Genomic DNA, 20,324 nt, shown 5'->3' on the forward strand with positions numbered 1-20,324 from the left:
TATGACCAGTAGTGAGATAAGAATCAGGATCCAGGAAGTGTTTTTCCAAAGCCTGTCAAAGTGAGGGGAACACCTGCTAAGAAATATTGATTTTCTGGGCGTGTGCACGCCTTTAATCCCAGCACTTGGGAGGCAGAGGCAGGTGGATTTCTGAGTTCGAGGCCAGCCTGGTCTACTGAGTGAGTTCCAGGACAGCTAGAGGTATACAGAGAAACCCTGTCTTAAAAAAAAAAAAAAAAAAAAATATATATATATATATATATATATACACACACACATATATATATATACAAATACATATATATATGTATATATGTATATATGTATGTATGTATGTATGTATATATATATATATATATATATATATATATATATATATTTATATATTTATTTTTTTAAATCAGGTTAAATTTTACTCCCTGGTCTTCAATGTCCTAGATAGTCCTTGAAGCTGACCCTGAGCTTGGAATTCAGTAAGAAGGTTACCTCTTCAGTAACATTCAAATTCACTTCTAGTAGAGAAAGTGAGACTAATTAGGCAGTACAATTTACTTGAATAGAGCTAGAAAAGCTCAGGGCTAGTCTACATAGTAATTACTTAGGACAATAGCCGAGTCACACCCAAGCACAGGAATACACAATGGTCTAGGAAATAGGTGGGTTGTAGTATTATTCTCGAAAGGGTTAGTAGAACAGAGTTCCCCTGGTACAGGCCTTTCACTAGGCCCAGAGGAATAGCATAATCAGGTATTTACTAAAGGACCCCTGGTGGGTTAACAATAGACTAGCATTGTATCAGGGCATTCACCTGGCTCCTGTGTTTAGCTGATCTTAATCAAGGGTTGTTCCTACCTCCCTCTTTTTATGTATGCATTTTCTTTGTTTTGGGTAAGAACCAGTGTACCTTGGCAAATGTATTCGCTTAGCCTTCTTGTTTTTCCATCTGTAATATAAGACTGGTGCTCAATTTGACAAATTACATCCAGATATAGCACTTCTGTGTGTTCGTATTTGTTTGTCATTAATTTCTTGCCAACCCTTGCTCACCTGTAACAAGAACCCCATTTCCTGCAGATTGGAGACCCAACTGAGGTTTGTCTGCAGCACAAATAGTTGTAATTAAAGTCTTTCTGCAACAGCAATGTCAGGTCCTGGTATGCATCACACTTGGCACAAAATTCAAAGCTGAGAGCCATATTAAGTAGACCATCTGTTGGTTTTTATTAGGCTTCCTCATCAGCAGCACTATTAAATATAACTGAACCCATTTAAAATATCACAGATGTCAGATCTGTGCTTTCAATTGGAACAATGATCAATATTAAAAACAAGGTTTGACCTGAATTTATTATTGATGAAAACTTAAATGTCACATAAATAGGAAAATTTGCCCCCAAACACTTTGAATATTACTTATCCAAACAAAGACACAAAATGTACCCTGTTTCAGGGACAGACATGAACCAAAAGCCTAGATACTGGTGCTCCAAAAAAACTGGTAGCCAAATGATTATAGCATCTGAGCATCCACTTCTCTCTAGTAAGCTGTACCCTGCAAGATATTCCTGCCTTTTGTAACTAGGTTAAGCAGAACTGCCATGTGGAAACTGTCTTCTTCCTAGGTGTTAATGTGTTGTTCTGTCTCTGTCTCTGTCTCTCTGTGTTTGTCTTGTGTTGGATTAAGGGCATAGAGAGGTGAGTTAAGAGAGTAGTAGAGGCCGAGAAAGAAAGAGTAGAAAAGTAGAGGCAGACCATGAGTATGTGGAGAGAAAGGGGGGAAGGGAGATAGGAGCAAGGGGACAGAGTGGGAGTCAGAAGGCAAGAGACCAAGAGAATGAGGAAAGGGCAAGCAGCCCCTTTTATAGTGGTTCATGCATGCCTGGCTGTTGCCAGGTAACTGTAGGGTGGAACTTAGACAGAATACTAACATTCCCCTATTCCCCTGTTCTGGTTTATCTTGTTTTCGGTGTTTTTTTTTTTTTTTTTTTTTTTTAATTTGAGACAGGGTTTCTCTGTGAAGCCCTGACTGTCCTGGAACTCACTCTGTAGACCAGGCTGGCCTCGAAATCAGAAATCCACCTGCCTCTGCCTCCCAAGTGCTGGGATTAAAGACATGTGCCACCACACCCAGCCTGTTCTGGTTTAATTAAAAAAGAAAAGATTAGAAAGAGGTAATCGTAGAGCAGGAGTAGGGTCATCGTGATATCTCACTAAGTCCTGCTGGCATTAGGGCGATGTGTCTCTAGGAAACGGATATGGGGAGGATTGTCCAGTCTTAGAGTTGGATGATTCCTTCTTGTCTAGAGTCTGTGAAGCCATCTGAGGACAGGCCAGAAGGAACAGGTCAAGTAGAAGTGTCTGTGCCTGTGAGAGAAGGTTGGAGCATCAGTAGGTCGCTTCTCTGGTGCTGTCCTGGATGTAGTAAATGCCTGGACTTGACAAAATGCTGAAACATACACATATATTTATTGTAGGTAGAGATTAAGTACATTTTGGAGAAAGAAAAAAAGTAAGATGTATATTTGAAACCCAGAGGAATTTCAGCATGGAGAAAAGGAGCAGTTCACAATTCCCTACTCCCAGGCAAGGACCTATTGACAGCTGATGGCTACAAGGGGAAGCAGAGTCAAGTTCTTTATGATATGGCCCTTGATAGAAAAATTACTCTCTTGTTATTAGCCCTACATTTCTATTAGGGCAATACTAATTAGATTCAATAGGTCTCAGTGCACAAACACACACACACACACACACACACACACACACAAACAGAGGCATGAGTCATGGGAGCACATATTTATCAAAGCACTCAGGAGGCAAAGGCCAGTTAATCTGTGAATTTAAGACTAGTCTACACAGTGAGTGCCAGCCTAGGACATGCTACTTAATGAGTTCCTGTATTGAGAGAGAGAGAGAGAGAGAGAGAGAGAGAGAGAGAGAGAGAGAGAGAGAAACAAAAGTAAAAAGACTTGAAGCTGAGAGGGAAGAATAGTGGGAAGAGTGGATCCAGGAATTGCCAGGGGAATGAAAGAGAAGTGAAATACATATATAAAATTCTAAAAGAATTATTAAAATGTAAATAATTGGTGAAAAGTTGTACTTTTTCTAGCATACTAACAAAGAACTTGGCCAAAATACAAGAATTTATAGGTGTGCATTGATGGCAAATTTCTCTGAAGATTCAATTTTTATTTTTGCTTCTGTTTTTCCTTTCTTGCTGTACCTTTGAGTTCTCTGTGGAGACATGAGTGTTACTAGTTTTAAAACTGGTTCCGTGGAGAAGAAGCTGGAAAACATACACCTGCGTTTTCTATACATTTTGGTTCAAGAAAACTATCCAAGCTGAGAAGGTCAACTGTGTCAAAGAAAGTGGTTCTCCTCTGAGCCATGAGAAAGGTATTAATGAACATATGCCTACTGAGTTAATGACATATACAACTGTTTAGGAGCGTGCTTCATACATAATTAAATGACAATAGATGTAAGATCATCATTATTTTCTATTCATTTCTTGTGGGGTCTGGGTACACAGTTGTGTGCAGTCACATGCGTATAAACATTTGCATATTAGTAAATCAAGGGATGATATTGACCGTCTTCCTCTATCTTTCAGTATTTCCACTACCTTGTTTTTCATTTTGATATAGGGTTTCTCACTAAAACTGTGGCTCATTGACTGGCTACACTGGTAGATTCAGAAATTCTGCAATCTACTTATGTCTGCCCCTGTAGCACTGGGAATATAGGTACATGCTGCTACACCTGGCTTTTACATTGGTTCTGTGGATGGAACTAGAAAATGACCTTCACGTTATTGTTTTCTTAATCATTAACATCCACTATTACATAAAACAGGCTGAAAAAGCACTGACAAAGTAATTTGAAAGCTCAACATCTCACAATACACTTGGAGACTTAGAGCTTTAGACTATGGAGAATGATATGATAGGGAATTAATCTTTGATTAATACGGAGCTTTTCATTTGTTTCTTTTTTTTCTCTCAACTTTACACAAGCTGGATGTAATTGTGATGAGCAAACTCAATTGAGAAAATGCCTCCATCAAATTTTCCGTTGACAAGACTGTAGAACATTTTCTTGATTAATTACTGTTGTACTAGGGCAGGGCTTACTGTGGATGTGTCAACCCAGTTGAATTGTCTTCTCTTGTATAATAAAGCAGACTGAGCAAACAAAGAGGAGTAACCCAGTAAATAGAACTCCTACATCTCCCAAACTTCAGTTTGTGCCTCTAGATTTCAGTTTGTTCCTCTAGATTCCTAATTTGAGTTCTTGCACTGGCTTTTTTTTTTTAATGTGCTGTCACTGGTATGCTGAAAAAAACAAAAACAAAACTTATCTCCACAAGTTGTTTTAGTCATGGTGTTTTATATCTGCAGTAAAGACCATAGTTCACACAATGGCAGTATACAGGGCATGGATAGCATGTGATAATAGTTTCAAGGGAAAACAACGTTACTTGTAGCTTTGTAGTTATGAAAAGCTCCATGAATTTAATAATTATCCTGACTTCTTTTAAATCCTCTTTTAGAAAATGGTAGTAGAAAGAAAAAAAAAACCAGAAACTAAAATACCTAAATAAAAATAAGGGTATTTCACATGTGAGACACTAGAAAGGTGCGGATTAATTTTGGTGTATGCCAATGAGGGGCGAGAGATTGTTTGGCGTTTTTGTAGATGTTAATTATGTTTAGTGTAGACAGAGCAATCATTAATTGTACATTAGAGGTGTAGGTGATTGCCTTTTGTTTTAGAAGTTGGTCTTTGAGGGTTTGATGTGTTCTTTCTATTATTATTCTTTGGTCCTGAGGTTTGTGGGAAATCTCTGGTGGGAAATTTCCAGTGTGCAGAAGGTTTTGAATTGAGCGCTAGTAAATGCAGGGCTGTTATCAGGTTTTATCTGTTGAGTAGTGCCCATGATGGCAAAGGTAGAGAGCATATGGTAAATTAACCTTTTTGAAATTTCACTTGTTTTGGATGTAGCATATATAAAAGGTGAATATATATCTATGGTATCAAAACCATATTTCTTTCTATCAATGTGGGGACTATGGTTGACATCAATTTGCCATTAGGAGTTGGATTTGAGGCCTTGAAGATTGGTGCCCATTGTTTGTATAGCTGGAATGATAATAAGAGATGCACAACTATAGCATGTTTTTATTTTCTTTTGGAGTTGAGCAAGGAGGATGTGGGGAAAGCAGGCATGAAGCCCCATTATATTTGTGTGTGCATGAACGGAATTGGTCTGCTGACTCAGTGATGGTTATACATGTTCCTCTTGAGGTGGTTTTGACAGTAAGAGCACTTCCCTTAGATATTGGGCCTGGCAGGAGATTGGGTGATCTGATATGGTGGATGTAGATGGGAGAGGGTGTTTCCTATAGGAGAACAAAAATCTGTATGAGTAGAGGAGAAAGTAAATTGGTATTTAGTTTGACAAAATATCTATACCGTCAGAGAAGCAAATTGGCAGCATATGCATTGTCTGAAGAGAGGTTAAGGGGGCCCTTGACTTCGTTTAGAGCTAGATAAATATCATATAATTATTTATATTGGGGCAAGTGGGCCGGCTCTTAGAAGCTGAGAATTGAAGGTTCATTCTCAGGTAACAATTTATTATTGCCGCTGTATCCCTCATTCCCCCATCTGTAAATATTGAGGGGGATCCAACCATAGGCTTTAAAAAATAGTTTTGTACAGGGCAGCCATAACAACAAAGGGAGGGCTGAGGCACAATATTTTTTTGTCAGTATAATAGTTGTCAATTTGTCCTTGGAATCCATTAAAACTGATAGCAAAGCAGGAGTGATTTTTGATTAACCATTGAATATCAAAGAGGGAGAAGTGGGTGACAAGAATTTCAGTTTTTTCCCTGGGTTTGTAGGGCATTGTCCCTGCCATTTTTAATCAAACTAGTGGGTGCATAAACCTCATTTAAAATTCAGGGTACACCACCCATTGGTGTATGAAGCTATTCCAACACTCCCCGGAGTTGGTATAGTGTTCCCATAAATATAGGGGAAGAATTAAAAATAACTTCTGTGGGTATTGCTGGGTCAAACCTAGCAAGAGCCATATCTTTTAGAGCTGCATTGAAGGAGTTTAGAGCTTGGATTGCTTCATGGGACAGTGTTATTGGGGATAGGGGGCTTTTTATCTCCTTTTAGGAGGTTAAAGAGTGGTTGAAGTGTTTGGGGGAAAGGAAAGCCTATTAAGGTTAGCCAAAAAACAATGGAGGGAGGCAAGAGTTAACTTTTGAGAAAAGGAAAGGGTGGGTTTGAGGGAGTGTTTTGAGGTAAGGGAGATAATATCTGTTTCTAAAAAATGCAACTGGTAGAATAAGTATCAGAATCCTGAGTAGCATGGGAGGTGGGCTTTGCTTTTGCAAGAAAGTCATGAAAATAAAAAGTTGTTGAATGGTAGACTGTTGGAAGTAGAAGATTATGGATTTTGGCTGGTCTTTGTCTAAGCATGTTGTAGGACTTTGGCTTTTGTGGATTGAGGAAGGGAAAGGAGTGATATCTCTTTCCAGTTGGGTGGAAGATGATGGAGTAGTAGAAACTCATTTTTTTTTTCTCATGGAGATCAGTTCTTCGATGAGGGAAGGAGAAGGAGGAGCAGATGGTTTATTTAGTGTTTCTTCAGATAGATAAGAAGGCATTTGAAATGTAAATGAAGAAAATATCTAATAAGAGAAAAAGAAGGCAGGTGTCCATAGATGGAGTTTATTTCCCTTATTGGTTGGGTAAGAGCTGTGAGATCTTAAATATGGTGGTCTTTAGGACCTTAGTCTTTGGCCTCATCTGATTGAGGGGGCTCAGGGACTCTGTTGTTGTCTGCCTGTCCTATTTTAGATGGTCCTATGTATTGCTGATTGCTAAGATCAGCAAAAAAAAAAAAATCATGGGAGGGGGTTTTTCTTCCTTGGATATCTCTGTCTCTGATGAGAGAAGCTACTCAGTTTCATGAGTCAGGGCTGTAAATAATGTCATTAACCATGCATAGCACTATCTGAAGGACTATATACCTGTAATTCTAGCATTGAGAAACAGAAACAGAAACAACCCTGGTGCTTTCTGGTAAGCCAGTACAGCCAAAGCAGTGATCTCTGGACTTACTAGGAGACCCTATTCCAAAATAAGTTGGAGAACTAAGGGGAAGACACCTGAGGCCTAGCCTCCACATTTGCACACATAAGTGAACACACACACACACACACACACACACACACACACACACACACACACACTGCTGTAATAAATATACTCCTACCTATTATACCTTGCCAAAAATACTGCCTTCTTAACATTCTCTTTCTTCTGCTCAAATCTAATTAACGTTTTATTTTTATAGTTTTGGCCCCAGGAACCAATCCAGCATGATTCAACTCTACTTCATGAGAGCCTTCTGACCTTTTTCTACAAAGGGCTCACTCCTGGTCCCCATTGGCTTTGTTTCCAGATTATTATTCCGACAGAACCATAGGTTAAATCAAATGTGTATGGATGAATTTTAGTTGGCACCCTCTGCCACCTTCTCCCTTATCTTCCTCATTAGTTTTGTCCTCTTTTATTTTCTTTTCAGTTATCTGGCTGTAGTGAAGATTTAGGTAGAAGCAAATGAGAAAACCAAATTAGATGAATTCACTTTTAAGTACCTTGCCTTCAGCTTTTGGTGTGAATGACTATTGATTTTTATACTGAGAAAAGCTGCAATGTGTTGAAAATTAGATGGATATTATAACACTCTGAATCCTGTATGGGGCTATATTAACCACATTCCTTGGACAAATATTTCATGGAGTAGAATCAACACATTCAGAAATATTAATTTCAAGCCTTCTGGCATGCTAATGTTAATGTTTAAGGTATGATTTTCTACGTTAAAAAGAGAACTCAGTGATAATTATACTTCACAACAGGACAATTAGGTTCCATGGGTCTCTGTTCCAGCTAGGAATGCCAGCAGTTTTACAGCTGTTGAAAGAGAAGCCAGGAGTTTTGGGCAAGCCTGCAAAGAGCAGATAGCTGAGGTCTCAAGTCTCTCATCATCTACTGCAGCAGGTGTAGTTACAGTGGCAGGAAAGGCAAAAGTTTGAACATGAAGCTGTCCAGGGAGGCTGGTCCAGGGTCTATTGATGAAGGCTACAGGAGAATGAACTCTTCCCCAACTGTTATAGCCCAATATAGTAAGCCAGTCTCAGAGGATTCTCTGTGAAATAACTGGTGGCCTTTAGTCCACACAGACTGCATAAACATTAGCTAGTAGGGTAAGATCCAAGTGTAGATGTTTCTCCTTTCTTTGATTTGTCAGTTATGTTTTATTTTCATTAGGAAGGATCCAGGTGTTTTCTTGAATAATTGACTGTGCATGGTCCTTGCTATGGGATGTTGTGGTTACATATTTCAGAGGTACAGAAATGGCTAGAAAGTAGCGGGACTCCTGCTGATATCAAGTCTCTGAGATTTCTTGGGTCTGAGCTCACTTACCAGTTCTTCTCTCTTGTTGCATGGCCTATTTACTTTACACCACCTTCCTCATTGCTCTCTCCCATCACCCAACATGGATGAAGACTCCCTGTTTTACTAACTACACCACCAGTTGCCAGGAGTTCATCAAGGCTGCCTGATATATAAAAAAAGAGTTCTTTCTTTGAGAAAATCATTTACACAAACCCTTATCAAAACTAACTAAAATAAATGGATATTTTTTTCTTTTTAGATACAACTTACCAAAGTTAAATCAAGATGATATAAATACTTTAAATAAACATATATCCCTAAGAAAAGAGAAGCAGTTATTAAACATTTCCCAACACCACCAACAAAAACCAAAGCCAAGGACCAGTTCAATTGGTTTTCTCTTAGAATTCTTCATGACTTAAAAGAAGAGCTACTGCCAATGCTTCTCAGATTATTCCATAAAACAGAAACAGAAGAAACATTGCAAAATTCATTCTATGCGTCAACAGTTACAGTGATAACAAAACCACACAAGAAAGAGAATTACAGATCATTTTTAATGGACATAGATGCAAATATAGTACATCTAAAAGATCATGCAGCTTGCCTAAGTAGGCTTCATTCCAGAAAGATAGGGATGGTTCAACATACAAAAAAATTAGTCAATGCAATCCACAATATAAAGAAACTAAAAACCAAACCAAAACAAAACTACAAAAAGAAAAGAAAAAAAGAGAAAAAAAAACCATGATCACTATATTTGTTACTGAAAAAGTTGTTAACAAAATCTCATATACTTTCATTATACAAATCTTTGAGACAATAGGGATACAAGGACTATATCTAAACCTAACAAAGGCAATTTACAATGACCTTATATTTACCATAAAAGTAAATGGAGAGAAACACAAAGAAATTCTATTAAAATCTGGAACAGTCCAAGGGTTTCCATTCACTACATTCCTATTAAATATATTACTTGAAGTTTTGACTAGAGTAACAAGACAACTGAACAAGGGGATACAAATTGGTAAAGAAGAATTTAAAGAATTGCTATTTGCAGATGATATGATAGCATACATAAGCAACTCCAAAATTTCTATCAGGGAACTTCTGGAGTAGAAACACACATTCACTGAAGTGTTTGGATAGGAGATTAACTCAAAAAATATCAGTGGCTCACTGCTATTTATAATACAGACTTAGAAAAAAGTTGAGTAAATGTCACCTTTCACAATAGCCACAAATAATAGAATATATTATGAATGTAACTCTACCTAAGCAAGCAAAAGGCTTGTGTTATAAAAACTTCAAGGCTTTGAAGGAAGAAATTGAAAAGTTATCAGAAAATGGAAAGATCTCCCATGGTCACGGATCAGTAAGTTTGACATAGTAAAAATGTCTTTCCTAAAAAGAATCTGCAGATAAAATGCAATACTTATCAAAATCTCCACACAATTCTTTACAGATCTTGAAAGGACAGTACTCAACGTCACATGGAAAAACAATGTAGAAAAGCTGAATCAATACTGAAAAATAAAATAACTTGCAGAAGCATCATCATCCCTAATTTCAAGATATAGTAATAATAATAAACTGTAATGGCATTAGTATAGAAACAGATATATTGATCCATGGTGAATCCAAGTCCCAGACATAAAATCACACAACTGCAGATATGTGATTTGTGACAAAGAAACCAAAAATTTACAATGTGGAGAAAAAAAAGCGTCTTTAACAAATGGTTCTGTTCTTACTTTACATCTGTATGTAAAATGATGCAAACGCATCCTTTTCCATGACCCTGCATAAAACTCAAGTCCAAATGAATCAAAGTCCCCAACTTCAAAAAAGAAATACTGAGCTTGATAAACAGTAAGGAACAATCTTGAATGCATTGGCATAGGAGACAACTTCCTGAAAAGAAAACTGATAGGATAGTCACTAAGATCAACACCTAATAAATGAGGCCTCATGAAACTGAAAATTTCTGAAATACAAAGGAAAACAGATTAATAGAAAAAAAAGGATTAATAGAACAAAAAGGCAACTTACAAAATGGAAAAAAAAATCACCAACTCCACATTCAATAGAGGGCTAATATCCAATATATGTAAAAAACTCAAGAAACTTGATATTAACCAACAAAATAATATAATAAAAAACAGGATAAAGATTTTAATAAAAGGAGAATTGTCAATATAGGAAACTCAAATGACTGTGAAACACTTAAGATATGTTCAACACCTTTATCTATAAGGGAAGCCCAAATCAAAACTAGTTTGAGATTCAGTCTTAGAGCTGTCATAATGGCTAAGATTAATAACACAAATGACAGACCACAATTGTAAGAATATAAGACAAGGAGGACACAGTTCCATTGCTGGTGGGAGTGATAATTTGCATGACCACGATGGAAATCAATATGGTGATTTCTCAGAAAACTGGGAATCCATCTTCCTTAAGAATCAGCCATATAAATCTTGGTCATATACCCAAAGGACACTCCATTCTATCAAAAAGGAACTTCTTCAATTATGTTTATTGTGGATTTATTTATAATAGCCAGAAATTGGACACAGCTTAGATATCCCTGAAGAAAGAACGAATAAAAAAATGTGGCACATTTTCACAATGGAGTATTATTCCATTGCTAAAAACAATGGCAGCATTTGTAGGGAAATGGATATAACTATGAAAAAAATCATACTCAATGAAGTAATCCAGGTCCAGAAAGAAAAACATGGTATGTACTCACACTTAAGTGTATATTAGCTGTTAAGTAAATGATAATCAAGCTACAATACACAGACCTAGAAAGGCTAAGCAACACAGAGAGCTCTTTGAGGGATGCATAGATCTCTTTGGGAAGGGGAAACAGAATAGATTTGCAAGTTTACTAGGACTGGTGTGGATGATAACAGAAGAGAGCAAGTGGATAAAGGAATGGAAAGAAAAATATCAAAAAGAAAGTATATAAAGAGAAGTACCTGAAATTGGAGAGCATTTGGTGGGGGTTGGTGTCAGGACATGGAAATCAAATGCAGTAGTAATTTCCAGGATTCTATAAGGGTGACCCTTGGAAGGACTCATAGTAACTAAGGATACAGAGCATGAACTGGCCATCATTTGTAACCAGGCAAGGATTCTACTGGTGGGATTGGAAAACAAACTCTTCCACAAATTTTTTGACCTATAATCTAACCTGACTTCAAGATGTGCTGGGGCAATGGGGTACAGGTCATGTGGCCAACCCATGAATGATCTAATTTTAGGCCCATACCATGAGAGAGATCCCATGTCGGACAATGTCTGGATGATCAGAAAAGAGAGGTTGGATATCCCAGAGATCTATGATGGAAACAATGAATAAAATTATTCCTAATGGTATTTTTATACACTCATACACCAATCTTCACCAGAGACTTCTGGTGACATCTGATGTGAGCAGATGAAGAGATTTCCAGCCAAAAATTAGGCAGAGTTAGATGACAAATTGGAAATCTCCATATGGAGATTTCCATCACCGTGGAGCTCAGGAACACCTGTAGAAGGGTGGGAGTAAGAATTGTTGCTGCCAGAGTAGAGACCTCGGTCCACAGATATAACCTAAGTAGAAATCATAGGGACTCACAGAGACTTAAACAGAAAGTACAAAACCTGCTTGGGTCTGCACTAAGGCCTCTGCATGCATGTTATGGTTGTGAGCTTGGTATTTTTATGAAAATCCTAACAGTGAAAATTAGAGTGTTTTGTACTTTATGGAATCTTTTGTCTGCTCTTGGCACCCTTTTCTTCTTATTGGATTTCCTACCCATTATTGATGTCAGGGCGTGTACGTAATTTTCTTTTTTCTTCTTTCTTTCTTCCTTCCTTCCTTCCTTCCTTCCTTCCTTCCTTCCTTCCTTTCTTTCTTTCTTTCTTTCTCTACCACTCTCTCTTTCTTTCTGTCTTTCTTCTTTCTTTCTCTCTCTCTTTCATTCTCGGTCTCTTTCTCTCTCCTTCCTTCCTTTCTTTCTTTCTCCCTTCCTTCCTTCCTTCCTTCCTTTCTTTCTTTCTTTCTTTCTTTCTTTCTTTCTTTCTTTCTTTCTCTCTCTCTCTTTCTCTCCCTCTCTCTCTTACTGTCTTTCTTTCCTTCTGTCTTTCTTTCTTCTTTCTTTCTCTCTCTCATTCTGTCTCTTTCTCTCTCCTTTCTTTCTTTCTTTCTTCCTTCCTTCCTTCCTTTCTTTCTTTCTTTCTTTCTTTCTTTCTTTCAAATTATCTTTAATCTATTTTTCAGTCCAGTTGTTATCCCCCTCCAGTCTGCCCTCCAACAATTCTTGATCCCATTCCTCCTCCCCTGTCCCTACCCCACCCACCCCACCAGGCCTCCATACTCCCTGGGACGTCAAGTCTCTCAAGGGTGCATGTTCTCTCACTGAGGCCACACCAGGCAGTCCTCTGCTATATATATATGTCGAAGGCCTCATATCAGCTAGTGTATGATGCCTAGTTAGTGACTCAGTGTCTGAGAGATCTCAGTGGTCCAGGTTAGCTGATACTGCTGGACTTTCTATGGAGCTACTTTCCTCCACATCTTCTTCCAATCTTTCTCTAATTCAACCACAGGGGTCACCCAGTGGTTGGGTGTAAGTAGATTTTCACATTTGATTTTTATTCTTTTTGTTTTTCTATTTTGACCACAGTTTCTCCTCACTCTTCTCCCCCTACTACCTCCCTCCCACACTTCCCCTTTGCACATTCCATCCTCTCCTATTTCATTTCTAGTCAGAAAATGACAGGCCTCCCATGGATAGCAACCGGTCACAGTAACACTACACACCACCTTTCATACTAAGGGTGAATGAGGCAACCCACTATGAGGAAAAGGGTCCAAAAAAAAAAAAAAAAAAAAAACGAGCAAAAGAGGCATAGATAGTCCCTACTCATACTGTAGAAGTTCTTCAAAAAGATCAAGTTGCACAACTATAACATAAATGCCAGTAGAGAAGACAAGAAAATTGGAACACTGGCTGTGCTTACAGTAGACCAAGATTCAGTCCACAGTGAACACACACACACACACACAGACCCCCACATCACTATTCATATATATATGAATACATATATATATAGTGGCTAACAACCACCTCTAACTCCAGTTTCAGGGCTTCCAAGTCATCTTTTCTCCCAAAAGTATTAATAATTCAATTTATTTAAAGTCAGGAAGATGGATCAGTTAATAAAGTGCTTACTAAGATGAGTAAATGGGTTCAGATTCCCAGCACACATGTAAAATTCCAGATGTGATGATGTGCACTGTAAATTGTATAGCTGAGTAGGTGGAGAAAGGAGGACCCTTAGAGTTTACTGGCCATCCATCCACACCAAGTCAGTGAGCTGCACATTCAGTGAGATACACACTTTCAAAAAAATTGCAAATGTGACAGAGAAGTCATCTATCTCAGGCCTCACACATGTGCAAATACACAAATACATATGGACACACTAACATATATAAGTATATTCAAAAATGAATCTAATTTATGTTTTTAATCACATAGATTACAATCAGTATGTGTAGAAAATAATGGCACAATAATATATAACTATTCATTTCTGTCTGGCTATTGTACGGTCATCCTCTTTGGGTAGAAACATTCCTTCAAGTAAGGAGAAGGAAGGTGGATTAGATGCAAAAGTAACAAGCCAAAGATATCTGAATCTTTCAAGACACATGAGGGTCCATTTCCTGGCTAGTGATGCAATAAACAATAGGCAGGGAATAAGGTACTGACCTGATGAGCTGCAGAGAGACACTCCATCTTATCAAGTTACTCCAATGTCTTACAAAGAAATATAGGCATGCAGCGTTCATGTCCTGCAACAAGTGTTATGAGAGCTTCTAGTTGACACAGTTGCCTTTGACTCATCCCTCATAAGTAACTTGTCACATGCACTCTTATAGCTAAGTCTCCCCAAATTAATTGGTTCATAAACCTTGAATTTTGTGTAATCATTATTTTATCTACCATGGTTTTATATAGGGGGAGGGGTAGAAGTATGAGTGTCATGTCTTCCAAGAAATTATTGTAAAAAAACACTGGTATATAAAAATCATCATCTCTAAAAGAGGTTAAAGGAAGCCATAAAAAATATGATATTGATATATTGTCTTGAACACACTGATAACATCCATAAAATCAAGGCATAGAATTTGCCTGTCCAGAAGACACTCAGGAGATTCTTGGGTAAACACAGAAGAAGGCAGCAATAAGAGAAAGATCTTTGCAATGGAAAGACTTTGAAGGTTATCAAAGATAACGATTTTCCTACTTTGATAAACGAAGGAAGGGATTCAGAAATCCTGTATGTGTACATGTGTGTATGTGTTTGTGTGTGTGTGTGTTGAAAATATATCTTCTACATTAGAGTAAGTTGTTCCATTGTGCTTACTGAGACTTTAATACCCCTCATACAGTCCTATGTTAAGGTGTCCCCTCTCATTTTGTAATTCTGAATTAGCATTATGTCAAGGAAGTATCAAATTCTCATGTTAAGCAGTTATTTTGAAGTTCAGCACATTACTCAGTTGAGTTTTGAGTCTTTCATGTAGGATGCATGGGTCTGTGGATGTGATCTTCAGCCTTGTATAAAAAAACAAATACAAAAAAACCATAAACTGGTGTAGTGGCACATGTCTATAATCCCAGTGGTCTGCAAGTGGAGACAGGAGAATCAGGAGTTCAAAATCATCTTTGGCTACATAAGGATTTCAAGGTCAGACCTTGTCTCAACAACAAAAACAAAAACAAAATGAAACAAAACAATAATGTAGTACTCTGATAAAAACAAAAATTAAAACAAACCTAAACTATAGAAGTGAAATCAAAATGGCTACTTGACTAACTTGAATAATCTAGCTAGCATGTGTGTGTGTGTGTGTGTGTGTGTGTGAGACTGTTCTGTTAATGTTATCAGAGAATAGTATATTGCATTTGAAAATTATAAGTTCTTCACTCATTGCTGCAATGAAATTATTGACCAAAGAAACTCCCAGAAAGAAAAGTTCCTTTTTTTTCTCAGAGTTCTAAGGGACTGTCCACCATAGAAGGGATGACCTGATGTCAGGAACATGAGACAGCTGGTGCTTCCACAGTTAGGAAGCAGAGAGCTAAATTCTGGTGCTCAACTTACTAGCTTACTTCTTTCCAGAACTCCACCCTAGCCCATGGAATGATGTTTACTGTATTTGTGTTAGCTTAGAACTGGTCACAGCAGAAGCACACACACATGCTCCTTGGAAAATTGTAAGGTAATATAACCACATTTTTGTGCTATTTTTGACAAGGTGTCTCCTGGGATTCATGTATCAGAAGTCAGTTCTGTTTTAAGTTGCAGGTGGATCTTCTCAAAGAAGTGCTGCAGTTGGATGATGCCTTCTATTTTTTTTTTAATTAGATATTTATTTTCATTTCAAATGTCCCCTTTCCTGGTTTTCCTGATGAAATCTCCCTATCTCCTCTCCCCTCCCCCTGATCATCAACCCACCCACTCTCACTTCCTGTCCCTGGCATTCCCCTACATTGGGACATTGAGCCTTCACAGGATCAAGGGCCTCTCCTCCCATTGATGACCGACTAGGCCATTCTCTGTTACATATGCAGCTAGAGCCATGAGTCCCACCATGTGTAATCTTTGGTGAAAACATTTTTACCAATTCTACATCCAATAGAGGGCTAATATTTAATATATACAAAGAACTCAAAAAGACTCCAGAGAAACAAATGACCCTATTAAAAATGGGGTTCAGAGCTAAACAAAGAATTCCCAACTGAGGAATACCAAGTAGCTGAGAAGCACCTAAAGAAATGTTCAACATCCTAATTCATCAGGGAAATGCAAATCAAAACAACCCTTAGATTCTACCTCTTACCAGTCAGAATGGCTAAGATAAAAAACTCAGGTGGCAGTAGATGCTGTTGAGGATGTAGAGAAAGAGTAACACTCCTCCATAGCTAGTGGGATTGCAAGCTGGTACAATCACTCTGGAAATCAGTTTGGTAGTTCCTCATGAAATTGGACATAATACTACCTGAGGCCCGAGCAATACCACTCTTGGGCATATACCCAGAAGTTGCTCCAACATGTAATAAGGACACATGCTCCACTATGTTCACCACAACCTTATTTATAATAGCTGGAAAGAATCCAGATGTCCCTCAACAGAGAAATGGATACAGAAAATGGAGTACTATTCAGCTATTAAAAACAATGAATTTATGAAATTCTTAGGCAAATGGAAGGAATTAGAAACCTTTTTAGCGATTTATTTAGCTTATATGTATGCATCTTTGCATGTTTGTATGTACATTCACCAAGTTCATGTTTATTGTGGTGGAGATGAGAATATAGTTTTGGATTTCCTGGAACTGGAGTTATAGTCAATCATGATCCATAATATGGGTGGTGGAAACTGAGCTTAGTCTGATGAAAGAGAAGTAGAAGTAAGCACTTCTTATCACAGAGCATATCTCAGCCACAAACATTTATGTTACACAATTAATTCTATATGTTAGCTTTCAAAAATTATTCTTTCTGGAAGTCTGGCATTGTTCTCTAGGCTTTCTCTCAACTCAATGTGAAGATATGTGACCCCTTATCTCACAGAACCCCAGAATACTCACATACACAGAGCATCTCAAACATTTAAGAACAACCTGACTGCAACTATCTAGGTTGAAACATTATTGTTAATTTGGTTTATTTTTTTTCTGAGAGAAGTTCAGATTGGGTAAGAATTCTTTTCTTTCTCTGAGTCTTCCATTGAAGTGCATTATAGTCCTAGTGGTTTACATTATGGTTTTCACATATATTTTGTGGGAGACTTTCATATGAGGAAGTAAATTGCTAAATTCCCTTTCATTGGAAAAAAAGATCCCTGCATCACAAATCTGGATCATTTAAAATATCATTGTTTAAAAGACCTGATTTAAAATAGTTCTAATATATAAAACCTATTCATCCATTTTCAGACCTTTGTTGGTGAGGTTTTGTGACATTGTTGTGGAAGAACTATAATCTTCAATAGTGTATGTAATTTAAAATGCTATAAATTCAAATTGTAATAACCCTGTAAATAATATATATGTATTATACGAGTATACTATATAGTAAGTCATAATAATGTTATGTGATTCTGATATAAGTGCAAAACTTATGGTTGTACTGATTGTCTTCAGCTTGTGGAACTTTTCACATTGTTATAGGGTCTGTCTTAAATAATGTTTAGGATTTCGGTTGCTGTGGTAAGCCACCTTGACCATAAGAAACTTAGATGAGGAAATATTTATTTGGCTTATAAATCCAGGTCACAGACCATAACTGAATGCATTCTGGGCAGAAACTCAAGTAGAGCCAATTATGGAACACTTCTTGCTGGCTTGTTTGCATATGCTCAGCTAGTCTTCCTGTATAGTCAAGGGACAACTACCCAGAAATGATGTTACTCACAGCAGGCTGGGTTCTTTGGAATCAATGGACAATCAAGACCATTCCCACATATATGAACACAGACCAATTTGATCTGGGCCATCTGCTGTTTGAGACTTTCTTCTCAAATTAAACTAGATTTTGTCAAGATAAGGAAATCTAATGTCATTGTTTACATTGTTAATCCTCTCTTCTCTTTGAAGTGGGTAAACATTTTATGAAAGTTATTAGAGTTTTATTTTCATTCAAATCTTTAGTTTTCCTGCTCTGAAAATCCCATTCAAGGGAGAAAAATTAGATAAGGAATGAATTTTTGGTACCAGGGAAGGGAAATACCTATGTCTATGCAGCACCCTCTATTGTCATAAAGAATCAAGCATTCAGACATAATCCTTCACATAGGAGGATGAAACAGAAACCCAGATCTCTTGATCACTCTGACAGTAGGAAACATCATTACACACATACTGTTCAAACATTCAGACTCAATTTCTCTAAAACTCTCCAAATTACTTTTTGAAGCAGGGTCTCTCAATGTACTTTGAACATCATAAATTTGGTAGCCTGGTTAGCTAGGGAGCCTCAGAGGTTTTCCTAGCTCCCCCTTTCAGCACTGGAGTTATAGATGTGCATCATAGTGCCTGAATTTTTATATGAACTTACGGTAGACATGTTGGGGTGCAGTTGGAGTTCCAAGTCCTAGGTTTTCTCCTTTAGGTTGTTCAGGCTAGAAGGATGAAGTTGAATCCAGAATGAATGGGATCTGCAGGGATCTGGTCCAGCTGAGAGTGAGTGCTGGGAGTAGGAGGGGCTTTCTCTGAGTATTGTAATGAAACAGTTGTCTTAGATGACCTTAGCTTGTGTGTATACCTTTATTTGTGATGGGCTTATACATATACATTTTATTTTGAGTGATGCAGGGCTATATATGAAGTTTTGAGAGTGGGAAGAAGTTTTCAGTATGATTATAAAGTCATTAGCTAGAGTTCAAAGTATAGTGAATGCCTCATTTGTATGGAGAGGTATTCTCAGAATCCCAGGTACTTGCTGGGGGTTCTTGTCCAAAAGGAGGAAGGTGAACTTGAAGATCTATGTAAGACTACTAGACCTTCCCAAGTAGATTGTGTGAGGTTCTGGCTCCCCAGAAAATGTCACAGAAGCAGAAGCCCTGCTTGTGAAGGAAGGCCTCCAATTGGTACTGACTCAGAGGAACTATTTGGACATGGATGACTGCGACCTTAATTATCAGGATTTCCCACACAGAATTCAGGTCTTATGCTTGCATAGTGAGTATTTTCTCACCAGATGTCTATCATAATCCAAATGGATACAAGGGTTATTGACTCCTTATGTCTTATCTCTGAACTATGCTCTTCCAAGAGTCAAGCCTCTCTCTCTCTCTCTCTCTCTCTATCCTCTCTCTCTCTCTTTTTCTCTCTCCTTCCCACCTCTAACACACATAGACACACACACACAGACACACAGATACAAACACACACACACACACACACACACACACACAGGTTCAATAAAATCTATTAATTATGTAGAGATGCAACATCATTTATAATGTGGACATTTTTCATGTCTGTAAAGATTCACTTAACAGAAGACACTGAAGAATTTAGAATAAGTTAGTCATAGTTGACCCCAACAGCCCCACCATTCAGACCATCCCTCAATATGGCTTTGAGTACCTACAGATTCCAATGAGTATATAATTATTATGCTCAGGATACATATAATCTATCTGCCAACTTTTACGTGCATCTTAAAATATTGATAGACATTTATGTCGATATTAATACAAACTTGAATAAATTACTAATAAACTAGCACATTGAGACTAAAGGAATAAATGAATTCAAACACATCTCAGCCTTGGCAGCAGTTAAGCTACTGCCTGAAAGAGAAATTATCCTTTTGTCATTTGACATTTTGAGGTGCACTGACCTTTACTCAGTTGCTATAATATTATGGTTTTAATTTCTGTGTTTCCCTTACTTTATTTCTGGCTTATTTTCCATCTTAATTTTCAGGAGACAGAACACTGTCACCTCTGGGCATGGCAATTTCCCTTTCCTTCTTGCTTTTAACACAACACACATATTTGTCTAGGAATATGGAAGAGGGTGTAACTCCTACCTTCCCTCCTATAGATTTCTGTCTTTGAGACCACTAAGATACAGGATTTTTAAGGGAAGGGGAAAGAAAGGACTCAGGAGTCTATGGCAGAGGAAAAATTGAGGAAGGACCACAAGGGGTTAAAAGGAGATATTTGATTTAGGGTGATGACAGGAATGAATAATAAAGTTGTAGAGGGACTGGCATATCAAAATGTACAAAGCAGAGCTCTGCCTACAAGGG

The sequence above is a fragment of the Mus musculus genome, chromosome 1 (assembly GCF_000001635.26).
Source record: "Mus musculus strain C57BL/6J chromosome 1, GRCm38.p6 C57BL/6J".
Classification (NCBI taxonomy): Eukaryota; Metazoa; Chordata; class Mammalia; order Rodentia; family Muridae; genus Mus; species Mus musculus.